Genomic DNA, 12759 nt, shown 5'->3' with positions numbered 1-12759 from the left:
TTCCAGACTAAGACAGGTATACTGAAATACTGCATATTGAAAGTACCATGGACTATCAGAAGGATGAACAAATCTGTCCTGGACGAAATGCAGCCGAATGCTCCTTGAAAGTGAGAATGGTCAGACTTCATCTCATTTACTTTGGTTGTGTTGTCAGAAGGGACCATTCCCTGGAGAAGGATATCATGCTTGGTAAAGTTCTGTTGTACATAAGGTCACTGTGACTTGGAGTCAACTCAATGGCACCTAACAATAACAACAAATAGGGGGCAAATATGGTAACTTATTAGCTACAGCCAACCACCCTGAGGGGTGGGTTGTGGGGCCTCTGGACTGGGCACCATGGTCATAGGGGATGTCAAGCTCAACTGGCATAACATATCACACTAAAACATTGTTCTATATCCCACTTTGGTGAGTAGCAACTGGGGTCTTAAAAGCTTGCAAGCAGCCATCTGGATGCAACAATTGGTCTTTCCTTGTCTGGAGTGAAGAAGAATGAAGAAAACCAAAGACACATGGAAACAATTAGTCCAAGGGACCAGTGGACCATGGGAACCTCAGAATACTTGACCCTGAGATCAGAAGAACTAGATGATGCCCAGCTACCAATGTCAACTGCTCAGAAAGAGATCAGTACAGGAGATCCTGGGTAGAGTGGGAGAAAAATGTGGAACACAACTCAAAATCACAAAAATGACCAGGCTTACTGATAAGATGGAGACTAGTGAAACCCCCAAGACTACGGCCCCTAGTCATTCTTTGGAACTGGAATAGAACTCACTCCCATGGCTTTCAGCCAAAGAATGGGCAGGCCTATAAAGTGAACATTTACATCAGGCAGGTACACTCCTTAGATCAATCAACCATAGGAGATAGAAGGGCAGCATTTGCACAGGGAGACAGCTCAGAGGGCAGGAACGCATAGGAAAGAAGGACACAGGGAAAAGGTAACCACAGGGAGGAAGTGGGAAGAGAACTGTTGTATTATGGGGATTGCAATCAAAGTCATGAAATAAAATGTGTAAGAACTGCTGTGTGGAAAATGAATTTGCTCTGTAAACTTTCACTCAAATAACAATTTAAAAAAGGGGAAAAAAAGTGATAGCTCTGTTCTACAAGCACCTCACTATCTGTGTCTTCATGGCTGTTTCTATACTTGTGTACATGTTTAAATGTGTGGCATATGGCTCTGCATGTGTCTATGTACAATTGGATGGTCTATACGTGAGATGAGGCAATCTACTTCCATAGTGATACTGCCTCGGAAACCCAAGGAGGGGTCGCTATGAGTCAGGCCCAACTCAACGGCATATAACAACAAACAACAACAACAATATGTGAGATGGTGTGTGTGCCTGTCTGTGGGTGTGGAGGCCTCTGTGTGTGTGTCTGTGTGTATATATATGCATGTATGTATATGTATGTATGTGTGTATATGTGTATGTGTTTATTTGTGTAGGGGTGTATGTGAACGTGTGTACGTGTACTTATGTATGGGGTATGTGCACGTATCTGTCTATCCTCGTATATTTTTATACATGTCCTCATGAGGAAGAAGACAATTTAATTGTTCTCCTGAGGAACCTGTACATAGACCAGGAGGGTGTTGTTCAAGCAAAACAAGGGATACTTCATGGTTTAAAATCAGGAAGAGTGTGCATCAGGGTTGTATCTTTTCATGTTACTTATTCAATCTGTGTGCTGAGCAAATAATCCAAGAAGCCAGACTATATGAAGAAGGATGCAGTGTCAGGATTAGAGGAGGACTCATTAACAACCTGAGATATGCAGATGACACAACCTTGCTTGCTGAAAATAAAGAGGACTTGAAGTACTTACTGATAAAGATTGAAGACTACAGCCTTCTGTATGGATTACCCCTCAACATGAAGAAAACAAAAATCTTCACAACTGGACCAGTAAGCAATGCTATGATAAGTGGAAAAAAGACTGAAGTTGTCAGGGATTTCATTTTACTAGGATCCAAAATCATTGCCCATGGAAGTAGCAGTCTCCCCAAAATATGCGTCAAATTGACTGGCTTTGCAGTTATGTAATGATTATCAGTGGTTTCACAGTTATGTAATGATATAATTCTCCCCCATGATGTGATCAGCCAATCAATTGGAAGGGGATTAAAGTGAGATGCAACATCCCTATGGTCACAGCCCTGATATACCCCTGACGTGTGGCCTGCATCACCTTTTATCTTCAACAACTCAACTCACTGCAATTGAGTTGGATCCTACTCATAGCGATCCCTCCCTGGGTTTCCAAGGCAGTATCACTAGGGAAGTAGATTGCCCAACTTTCCTTCCAAGGGGTGACTGGTGTGTTTGAACCACCAGCCTTCTGGTTAGCAGTCAAATGCCTTAGGCACTATACCACCAGCACAGAGAAGGAGGAACCTTACTAACACCAAGAAAGAAGAACCAGGAGCAAAGCACATCCTTTAGACCCAGGGTCTATGTGCTGAGAACCTCCTAGGACCCAGGGGAAGATTGATGCCAAGACACATGTTGATCTCCAAGGAACACTGGGCCCAGGGATGCTGCAATGAGACAAGGACCTTCCTTTAGAGACAACAGTGAGAGAAAGACTTCCCCTAAACCTGGTGCTTTGAATTCGTACTTCTAGCCTCCTAAACTGTGAGAGAATTAATTTCTGTTTGTTAAAGCCACCCACTTGTGGTATTTGTTAGAATAGCACTAGATAACTAAGACAGGCATTAAGAATTTTTTTTTTCCTCTCTGAGTATAAATCCACAAACTTCCACATGTGGAAGCCCTGTTAGTCATTTTCCCAGGTTGTTCAAGGGACGTAAAGAAATTGAGTCCCCAAGAGGTTGCTCAATGTCTGAGGTTATCCAGGCAGTCACTGACAGAGACGGAAACCGGGAGTCCTGCTTCCTGCTTCCCAATCTCTGTTATCTCTCAAGACCTGCCCTTGGCTCCGTTCATATCACCATGATGGTGTCAGTTCCCAGGTCAGGGTGACCCTTTGCAGGACTTGGCAACCAAGAGCTCTGGGCCTGAGGAGGGTTAGGCAGGAGCCACTGACTCTGTCCCACCACTCATCTGTCAGTTTGCCCTACTGTGGTGAAGCACAAAAGACTGGGTGAGTCTGTTGTTTTAAGACCCCCAGTTTGTGGTACTTCATTATAGCAGCTCCAGGAAATGAATACAATGTTCACAGAGAAACAAACCTTTTTTGGAGGGAAGTTGCTGATTGCCCTTGAAGCTGTTGCATTAACTTTAGGGGAACATCCTTGCTTGGAAACAAGTACCAGGTAGGGCTCTTTATGTAAAACAGCAACAACTCATTGTCCTTGGAGAAAACTGATGTCAAGCTGATGCTGAAGAAGGGCTGTTGAGTGTTTTGCTTAGGTTGGATGATACCCCCAAAAGAGAGAAAACTCAGAGTCGTTGTCACTTTCTAGCTATGGGAACTTGAGGTAGCGACTCAACCTTTCTGTGTTTCTTCTTCTTCTTTTTTTTTTTTTTGAAATTTTTATTGTGATCTGGGTGAAAGTTTACAGAGAAAATTCATTTTCCATACAGCACTTCATGCATATTTGGTTTCATGACATTGACTGCAGTTCCCCACAATATAACAGTTCTCTTCCCACTTCCTCCCTGTAGTTACCTCTTCCCTGTGTCCTTCCTTCCCATGCACTCCCACCCCCCAAGCTATCTCCCTGTGCAAACACTGCCCTTCTGTTCTCCCATGATTGATTGCTCCAAGGAGTGTGTCTACCTGATGTAAATGTTCACCCCATATGCCTGTCTCTTGTTTGGCTGGAAGCCACAGGAACGAGTTCAGTTCCAGACCTGAATGATAAATAGGGGCCAGAGTCTCTGGGGTCTCGCCAGGCTCCATCAGACCAGCAAACTTGTCGAGCTTTCTGTGCTTCAGCTCCTTCATCTGTTAAATGGGAGTAAAAATGTACCCTGCCTCATAGGGCTGTTGGGAGGAGCGTACTATTTAAGTGTTTGGTGTTATTATTGTTATTGCTATTGTTGTTATCTGATTACTAAGAGGAAGCTTGAGTATGGACTGCCATGTTGTTGTTAGGTTCTAATTCATAGCCACCCCATGTACAATAGAACAAAACACTGCCTATTCCTGTGCCAGCCTCACAATCATTGCTGTGTTTGAGCCCTCTGTCCCAGCCAATTCATCTCGTTGAGAGTTTTCCTCTTTTTCTCTGACCCTCTACCTCACCAAGCATGATGTCCCTCTTCAGGAACAGGTCCCTCTTCATAACATGCCCAAAGTATGTGAGATGAAGACTAGCCATCCTTGCTTGCATTCTGGCTTTACTTCTTCCAAGAAAGATCTGCCGCTTCTTCTGTCAGTCCATGGTTATTCAATATTCTTCACCAGCACTATAATTCAAAAACATCAATTCTTCTGTGGTCTTTGTTATTCATTGTCCAGATTTACCAGGCATATGAGGTGATTGAAAATACCATGGCTTGAGTCAGGTGCACCTTAGTCCTCAAAGTGATATTTTTGCTTTTTAACAAACACTTTAAAGAGGTGTTTTTTATTTTTTTTTTTGCAGCAGATTTTCCCAATACAATACAATATCTGATTTCTTGACTGTTGTTTCCATTGATATTGATTGTGGAACCAACCAAAATGAAATCCCTGACAACTTCTACCTTTTTGCCATTTATTGTGATATTGCTTATTGGCCCAGTTGTGAGGATTTTTGTTTTCTTTATGTTGAAGTATAATCCATACTGAAGACTGTAATCTTTGATATTCATCAGTACGTGCTTCAAGTGCTGCAGTTCCCCACAATGTAATAGCTCTCTTCCCACTTCCTCCTTGTAGTTACCTCTTCCCTGTGTCCTTCCTTCCCATGCACTCCCACCCCCCGAGCTATCTCCCTGTGCAAACACTGCCCTTCTGTTCTCCCATGATTGATTGCTCCAAGGAGTGTGTCTACCTGATGTAAATGTTCACCCCATATGCCTGTCTATTTATCTAGTGTTTATCCTCACTTTCAGCAAGCAAGGTGTGTCATCTGCGTATCACAGGTTGTTAATGAGCCTTCCTCCAATCCTGAGGCCACATGCTTCTTCAGAGAGTCCAGCTTCTCAGATTATTTGCTCGGCATACAGGTTGAATAAGAATGTTGAAAGGATATAACCCTGACACATATCTTTCCTGACTTTAAACCACATACTATCCCCTCATTCTGTTCAAACAACTGCCTCTTGCTCTAAGTATGGATTCCCCATGAGCACAATTAAATGTTCTGGAATTCCAATTATTCAAAATGTTACCCATAATTTGCTATGACCCATACATTCAAATGCCTTTGCATAGTCCAAGTTGTACTGAAGGAATTGGCAAAAAACAAGGCTCCAGGAATTGAAGGAATACCCATTGAGATATTTCAACAAATAGATGCAGCACTGGAAGCACTCAATCAGCTATGCCAAGAAATTTGGAAGACCAACCAACGGGAAGAGATCCATATTTGTGCCCATTCCAAAGAAAGGTGATCCACCAGTATGTAGAAATTATTGAACAATATCATTAATATCATATGCAAGTAAAATTTTTCAAACGATAACTCAAAAATGGTTGTACCAGTACATCAACAGAGAACTACCAGAAATTCAAGCTAGATTCAGAAGAGGGCATGGAAAGAGGGATATTGCTGATGTCAGCTGGATCTTGGCTGAAAGCAAAGAATACCGGAAAGATGTTTACTTGTGTTTTATAGACTATGCAAAGGCTTTTGACTGTGTGGATCATAACAAATTATGGATAACATTGTGCAGAATGGGAATTCCAGAACACTTAATTGTGCTCCTGAGAAACCTGTACTTAGAGCAAGAGGCAGTCATTTGAACAGAATGAAGGGATAGTGCATGGTTTAAAATCAGGAAAGATATACGTCAGCTTTGTATCCTTTCAACATTCTTATTCAATCTGTACATCGAGCAAATAATCAGAGAAGCTGGACTATGTGAAAAAGAATGTGGCATCAGGATTGGAGGAAGACTCATTAACAACCTGTGATATGCAGCTGACACAACCTTGCTTGCTGAAAGTGAAGATGACTTGAAACACTTACTGATGAACTTTAAAGACTATAGTCTTCAGTATGGATTACACCTCAACCTGAAGAAAACAAAAATTCTCAAAAATGGACCAATAAGCAACATCATGACAAATGGAGAAAAGATTGAAGTTGTTGGAGATTTGTGGATCCAAGTAAAATGACTTGGATCCACAATCAGTGGCCATGGAAACAGCAGTCAAGAAATCAAACAAGGATTGCATTGGGCAAATTTGCTACAAAAGACATCTTCGAAGTATTGAAGAGCAAAGATGTCACTTTGAAGACTAAGGTGCCTTTGATCCAAGTCATAGTATTTTCAATAACCTTATATGCATGTGAGAGCTGGACAATGAATTAGGAAAAGCACAGAAGAAGTGATGCATTTGAATTGTGGTGCTGGTGAAGAATACTGAATGTACCAGGGACTGACAGAAGGAACAAATCTGTCTTAGAAGAAGTACAGCCAGAATGCTCTTTAGAAGAAAGAACGACTAGACTTTGTCTCACCTACTTTGATCACGTTGTCGGAAGGAGTTATTCCCTGGAGAAGGATATCATGCTTGGTAAAGCAGAGGATCAGTGAAAAGGGGAAGATGCCCAATGAGATGGATTGACACAGTGACTGTGATGATGGGCTCAAACATGGCAGTGGTTTTGAGGATGGTGCAGGACTGGGCAGTGTTTCTGTTGTACATAGGGTTGCTATGAGTCAAAGCTGACTCTCTGGCACCTAACAACATCCAATAAAATGCAGTTAAACATCTTTCTGGTGTTCTCTGCTTTCAGCCAAGATTCATCTGACATCAGCAATGATATTCCTCATTCCACATTCTCTTCTGAATCCAGCTTGAATTTTTGGCAGTTCCCTGTGGATATACTGCTGCAACTGCTTTTGACTTATTTTCAGCAAAATTTTACTTGCATGTGATATTAATGATATTGTTTGATAATTTCCACATTCTATTGGATCACCTTTCTTCAGAATGGGCACAAATATGGATCTCTTCCAATCTGGTGACCTGGAATTCAATTCCTGGAGCCTGTTTTTCACCAATGTCTTCAGTGTAGCATGGACTTCTTCTTTCAATACCATCAGTTCTTGATCATATGCCACCTCCTGAAATGACTGAATGTCAAACAATTCTATTTGGTACAGTGACTCTGTGTATTCGCTTCTATCTTCTTTTGATTCTTCCTGTGTTGTTCAATATTTTGCCCCCAGAATCCTTCAATATTGTAACTAAAGGCTTGAATTTTTTCTTCAGCTGGAGAAATGATGAGTATTTTCTTCCCTTTTGTTTTTCTAACTCCAGGTCTTTGCACATTTCATTATAACATTTTGTCATCTTGAGCTTCCCTTTGAATCAATTCTTTTGCTTCATTCCTTCTTCCATTTGAGCTACTACTCTACATTCAAGAGTACGTTTCAGAGTCTCCTCTGGCATCAATTTTGATCTTTTCTTTCTTTCCTGTTTTTTTCAATGACCTTTTGCTTTCTTCATGTGTAATTATATCCTTGATGTCATCCCACAACTCTCTGGTTTTTTGTCATTAGTGTTCAGTATTCAAATGTATTCTTTCTTTCCTCTTTTTTTTTTTTTTGAATGTTTTATTGCAGTTTAGGTGAAACTTTACAAATCAATTTAGTTTCCCATCAAATCTATTCTTGAGATGGTCTCTAAATTCAGGTAGGATATACTCAAGGTATATCACGAGGACGTGGAATGAAGGATATAATTGTTGATGTCAGATGGATCTTGGCCCAAAGCAAAAAATATCAGAAAGATGTTTACTCGTGTTTTATTGCAAAAGCATTTGATTTTGTGGATCATAACAAATTATGGGTAACATTGAGAAGAATGGGAATTCCAGAGCACTTAAGCACATGAGGAACCTGTACATAGACCAAGAGGCTGTCATTCGAACAGAACAAGGAGACACTGCATGTTTAAAATCAAGAAGGGAACATGTCAGAGTTGTATCCTTTCACTATACTTATTCAATCTATATGCTAAGCAAATAATCTAAGAAGCTGGAGTATATGAAGAACGTGGCATCAGGATTGGGGGAAGAATCATTAACAACCTGTGACACTTAGGTGACACAACTTTGCTTGCTGAAAGTGTGGATGACTTGAAGCACTTACCGATGAAGATTGAAGACTATAGTCTGCAGTATGGATTACATCTCAATATAAAGAAAACAAAAATCCTCACAACTGGACCTATAAGCAGCATCACAATAAATGGAGAAAAGATTGAAGTTGTCAAAGACTTCATATTACTTGGTTCTACAATCAGCACCAATGGAAGCAGCAGTCAAGACATCAGACGATGTATAGCACTGGGCAAATTGGCTGCAAAGGACCTCTTTCAAGTGCTGAAGAGCAAAGATGTCTCCTTGAGGACTAAGGTGCACCTGACACAAGACGTGGTATTTTCAATTGCCTCATATGCATGTGAGAGCTGGGCATTGAATAAGGAAGACTGAAGAAGAGTGGATGCTTTTGAGTTGTGGTTCTGGTGAAGAATGCTGAAAGTACCATGGACTGCTAAAAGAACTAACAGATCTGTCCTGGAAGAAGTGCAGCCAGAATGCTCTTTGGAAGCAAGAATGGCCAGACTTTATCTCACCTACTTTGGTCACCTACTTTTGTCAGAAGGGCCCATTCCCTGGAGAAGGATGTTATGATTGGTGTAGGGTGGAGGGTCGACGAAAGAGGGGAAGGCCCTCAACGAGATGGATTGACACAGTGGCTGCAATGATGGGCTCAAGTATAGCAAGGATCATGGAGCTGGTGTGGGACCGGTGGTGTTTCACTCTGCTGTGCATGGCATCGCTAGGAGATGGAGATGACTCGATGGTGCCTGACAACAACAACATACTCAAGGTCATACTTTGGCTCTTGTGGACCTGTTTTAATTTTCTTCTGCTTCAACTTGAACTTGCATATGAGTAATTGATGGTCTGTTCTACTGTGAGCACTTGGCCTTGTTCTGATGGTATTGAGCTTCTTCTTTTTCTCTTTCCACAGATGTTGTCAATTTGATTCCTTATATTTTATCTGGCAAAGTTCATGTGTGTATCTGCCATTTATGTTGTAGAAAAAAGGTATTAGTAATGAATAAATCATTTGTCTTGCAAAATTCTATTATGTCATCTCTAGTGTCATTTTTGTCTTGTTGTTAGATGCCTTCGAGTTGGTTCTGATTCAATAGCAACCCCATCTACAACAGAACAAAACACTGCCCGGTCCTGTACCGTCCTCATAATCATTGCTATGTTTGAACCCATCGTTCCAGCCACTGTGTTTTTATCATGGTTAGGGTCAATATGGACATTATGACCTTTGTGGGCCCCGGGCACTTTTGTCTTCATGGCAGGACCCCTGCACAGCACTAGTGGAGCTCCTGCCGAGCCAGCAGGTACCTGCATCCGGGTGAGCCTTGCTCCAGTCAGGGTGGTAAGTATTCCCTGGAGAGGAGGGCTGGGGGCTGGAAGCTCTGAACAGGATGAAATTAGTCCTGGGCTATGAATTGAGAAAGAACTCCTTCCCTACAGATTCCATGTCCAAAGTGGATCAAGAGGTTTGAGGGTATGAGGATATCAGAGCCCCTACCCCCTGTACTGTGTGCTTGCCTAGGTGTGAGGAGGGTCCTCCCAGGACCTGGGACTCAAAGTCTTTGAGTTGCACAGGGCCAGAATGTGGTGGAAAAATAACCACAGGTGCCTTGGCAGCAGTAGTCAAGTGGCACTGGGAGCAGGGAGGCTGGGCTGAGGCTGGGGATGGGCCTCAGGAGAAACAAAGCCAAGGCTGTGGGTGGGGCGGGAGTGTGAGAAACAGGGCAGGTGCCACTGAGTGGGGCCCCAATTTTTTGGCCACTGGGCAGAACTCTCTGGTGGCAGCTGTTGTGCTTCAGGTGAGGCCCACCAAGGGGGCCAGGCTGCGGGGTTGTGGCAGGGATTCTTCTCAAAACCAGGTGGACATCACGGGGATGGGAAGAAGGCATTCTGTGACAAGAGCGTTCAGTGTGTGGAGAGGGGCACTGGGTGGGACCCAAGGCTGTGAGGGGTTAAAAGTTCAATGGATCTGAGAGTTCAGTGGGAGGTAGAGAGTTCAGAGAGGGCTTGAGGGTTCAGTGAGGAATTAAAGGCTCACTGAGGGGTTGGGGGCTAAGCAAGGAGCTGGGGATGCAATGAGGGGCTGAGGTTTTTTATGAGGATGATCAGGATTTGGTGAGGGGCAGGTGGCTCAGTGAGGGTTTTGGAACAATCTCCCCTTTTCACTCTTGGTCCTTGAATCACTGTGAGCCTCCTTCATTCTCCCCTTACCCTCCCTCTGTCTGGGCTAGGGGCTGGGGGCTGAGGGGTAGGGCCTCCTATTGGCTGAGGCCTGTTGATGGACAGCTCTGATGAGTCGTTTTTTTCACCAAAGGGCAGCTGGACGTCTCTCACATTCCAAGGGTTTGAAGCCCACATCTGTCGCCAGGCCAGCTGGGGGCGAGCACTGAAGCTTGAATTTAAACTCTTCCCGTTTAGGATGGTCTCTCCCTCGGTTGTGAGACCCTTTAGCTAGGGATCGAGAGATTCTCATGTTGCTTTTTCCTTGGGGAAGGGGTGAGAGGCAGTGCTTAACCCAAAGTCCTGTGTTAATGATGTTGGCATCTCAGCACTGGGTGGTGTTTCCCAAAACCCCAGGAAATACCTTTCAAGCACGTTGTCCTGAAGGAAGGGACGGCGAGGAGTAAAGGGGCATCCTGGCTGCTGTAGTACCGCCCATCCCCACTCGGGGGCAACGATGCCCAGTCTAATTCCTAACTCCTGCTCCCAACCTCCCCTCAGTTTGCACCTGGCAGAAGGGTGTACTCCACTTGGAGCCAGAGCTGGGAAGACCCTGACACCCTAGCCTCACCCCGCTTGGAGCAAATGGGGAGACTGAGGCCAAGGGGGTGCATGATCTGTCCAAAGCTACATGGAGCTGCCGCTGCCCCGGCGTGTTTCCCCAGCCTGCTCAAGATGGCTTGAGGGTCTCTGGGGTTGGGTGTGTTGAGGTGTGTTTACTGGGCATGGTTGGGGTGTCTGTGTGTGGGATGGTTGGGGGTGTCCGTGTGTGGGAGATGGGTGGGGTCTCTGTGTGGGATAATTGGATGTTTCTGTATGTGGAACACTTGAGTCATCTGCATGTGTGTATCTGTGGGGTGTGTGTGTGTGGTGGGGGGTATCTGTGTGTATTGAGATGCTTGGGGTGTCTGTGTGTGCCAGAGAGGATGCTTGGGGGTGTCATCCGGAATCCCCATGCCCTTGATGCCCTCAGCCATCGTGTTGTATGTCACTGCTGCATGGAGACACACTTCCAACCCTGAATGCTTAAGGCAGGGTGGCTCGGTGGTTAAGGGCACAGGTTATAGGCTCAGCAGTCGGGGCCTGCATCCTGCCCACCCCACTTGCCTTATCAGTGTCTCTGGCAGACTTGGTTTGTCTTACCAACCTCCTGGTTGTTTCCAAGCGGGGAATAAACATAGCACCCCAACCATGGGCTGGCTGGGAGGATTCAGTGAGTACACACAGAGTGCTCAGAGTAGCACCTGACATAGCAGGTGGCCATAACCTCTCCCATTATGAGGAGTCCTCTCTTCCTGTGACTTTTGCCATGACCCTAAAGCCCCCTGAGCACCTGCTGGCCTGGTACCCTGCCCACTCCTTTCCCAACTCTTCCTCACCCCCATCAACCAACAAGAACCACACACACATAGGAATATAGAATTTTATCTTATTTTAGTTAAAAAAAATAATCGTACCACCGAATGAAGAAGTAGCTTTTTTTTTTTTTTTTTTTGTGAGAAGGGAGGAAAAAAAATAAAAAGCAAAATGCCAAAAGAAATATTTATATTCATCTGTATAAACATATCTGCTAAGGCAAATGCAATCCAGGGCCAAGGCTGCTGCATCAGGGTTAGTACCTCCTAATTTCTGCAGATACTAAAGGCCAAAAAAATAACACCTCTGTAAGCCCAACAGGAGCTTTGCGGACTCTTGGGGCATTTTACTAAAATAAAGAGTTATCAAGTTCAAAAGCAGTGATGCTGGCATGACACATACTGAAAATTGCATAACTCCGTGGCCTCATGGGCCGCTCTTTTGTTTGGATTGGGTGATAGTCACAGTTTCACGACACAGCAATGACACACACACACACACACACATACACACATGTGAGCGAGCACACTGGGAGCTGTGGTAGAATAAGCCAGTGGTTTGAACTTGGCCGTGGCTTGCCAGCCGACAGGCACAAGGAGGGTTGGGGTTCCCATGCTTCCTCATGGTGCGCATGGTGGAGCATGTCCCGTTGCCAGTGGCAAGGTGGACAATACTCGGGGCAGGATGGTATGAAGGACTGAGTGAGGCCTCTCTGCTTCCTACTGCCCAGTGCATGCAACACACATAAAGCACTTCCTGGAGGCTTCTGGAAGAAGTGGGACAGAGTGCTGCTTGCCTTCCCTATTAAGGGGCCAATTCCTCCTCCCACCCTACTTTCTCAGGAGCCCTCTGACACCCGCAGGCTGTTCTGAGGGGTACGGTGGAGTGGTGTTTCTGCCCCCTTGAGCCTTCCCTGCCCGTGGCCCCATGGTATGACTGGCAGAGGGTGGGCCTGTGAGGTAGATTGGCACAGC

This window comes from Orycteropus afer, unplaced genomic scaffold (genome assembly GCF_000298275.1).
Source record: "Orycteropus afer afer isolate SDZICR_OR568_19922 unplaced genomic scaffold, OryAfe1.0 scaffold00288, whole genome shotgun sequence".
Lineage (NCBI taxonomy): Eukaryota > Metazoa > Chordata > Mammalia > Tubulidentata > Orycteropodidae > Orycteropus > Orycteropus afer.
The sequence above is the reverse complement of the archived record's forward strand: the minus strand, read 5'-3'. Positions refer to the sequence as shown.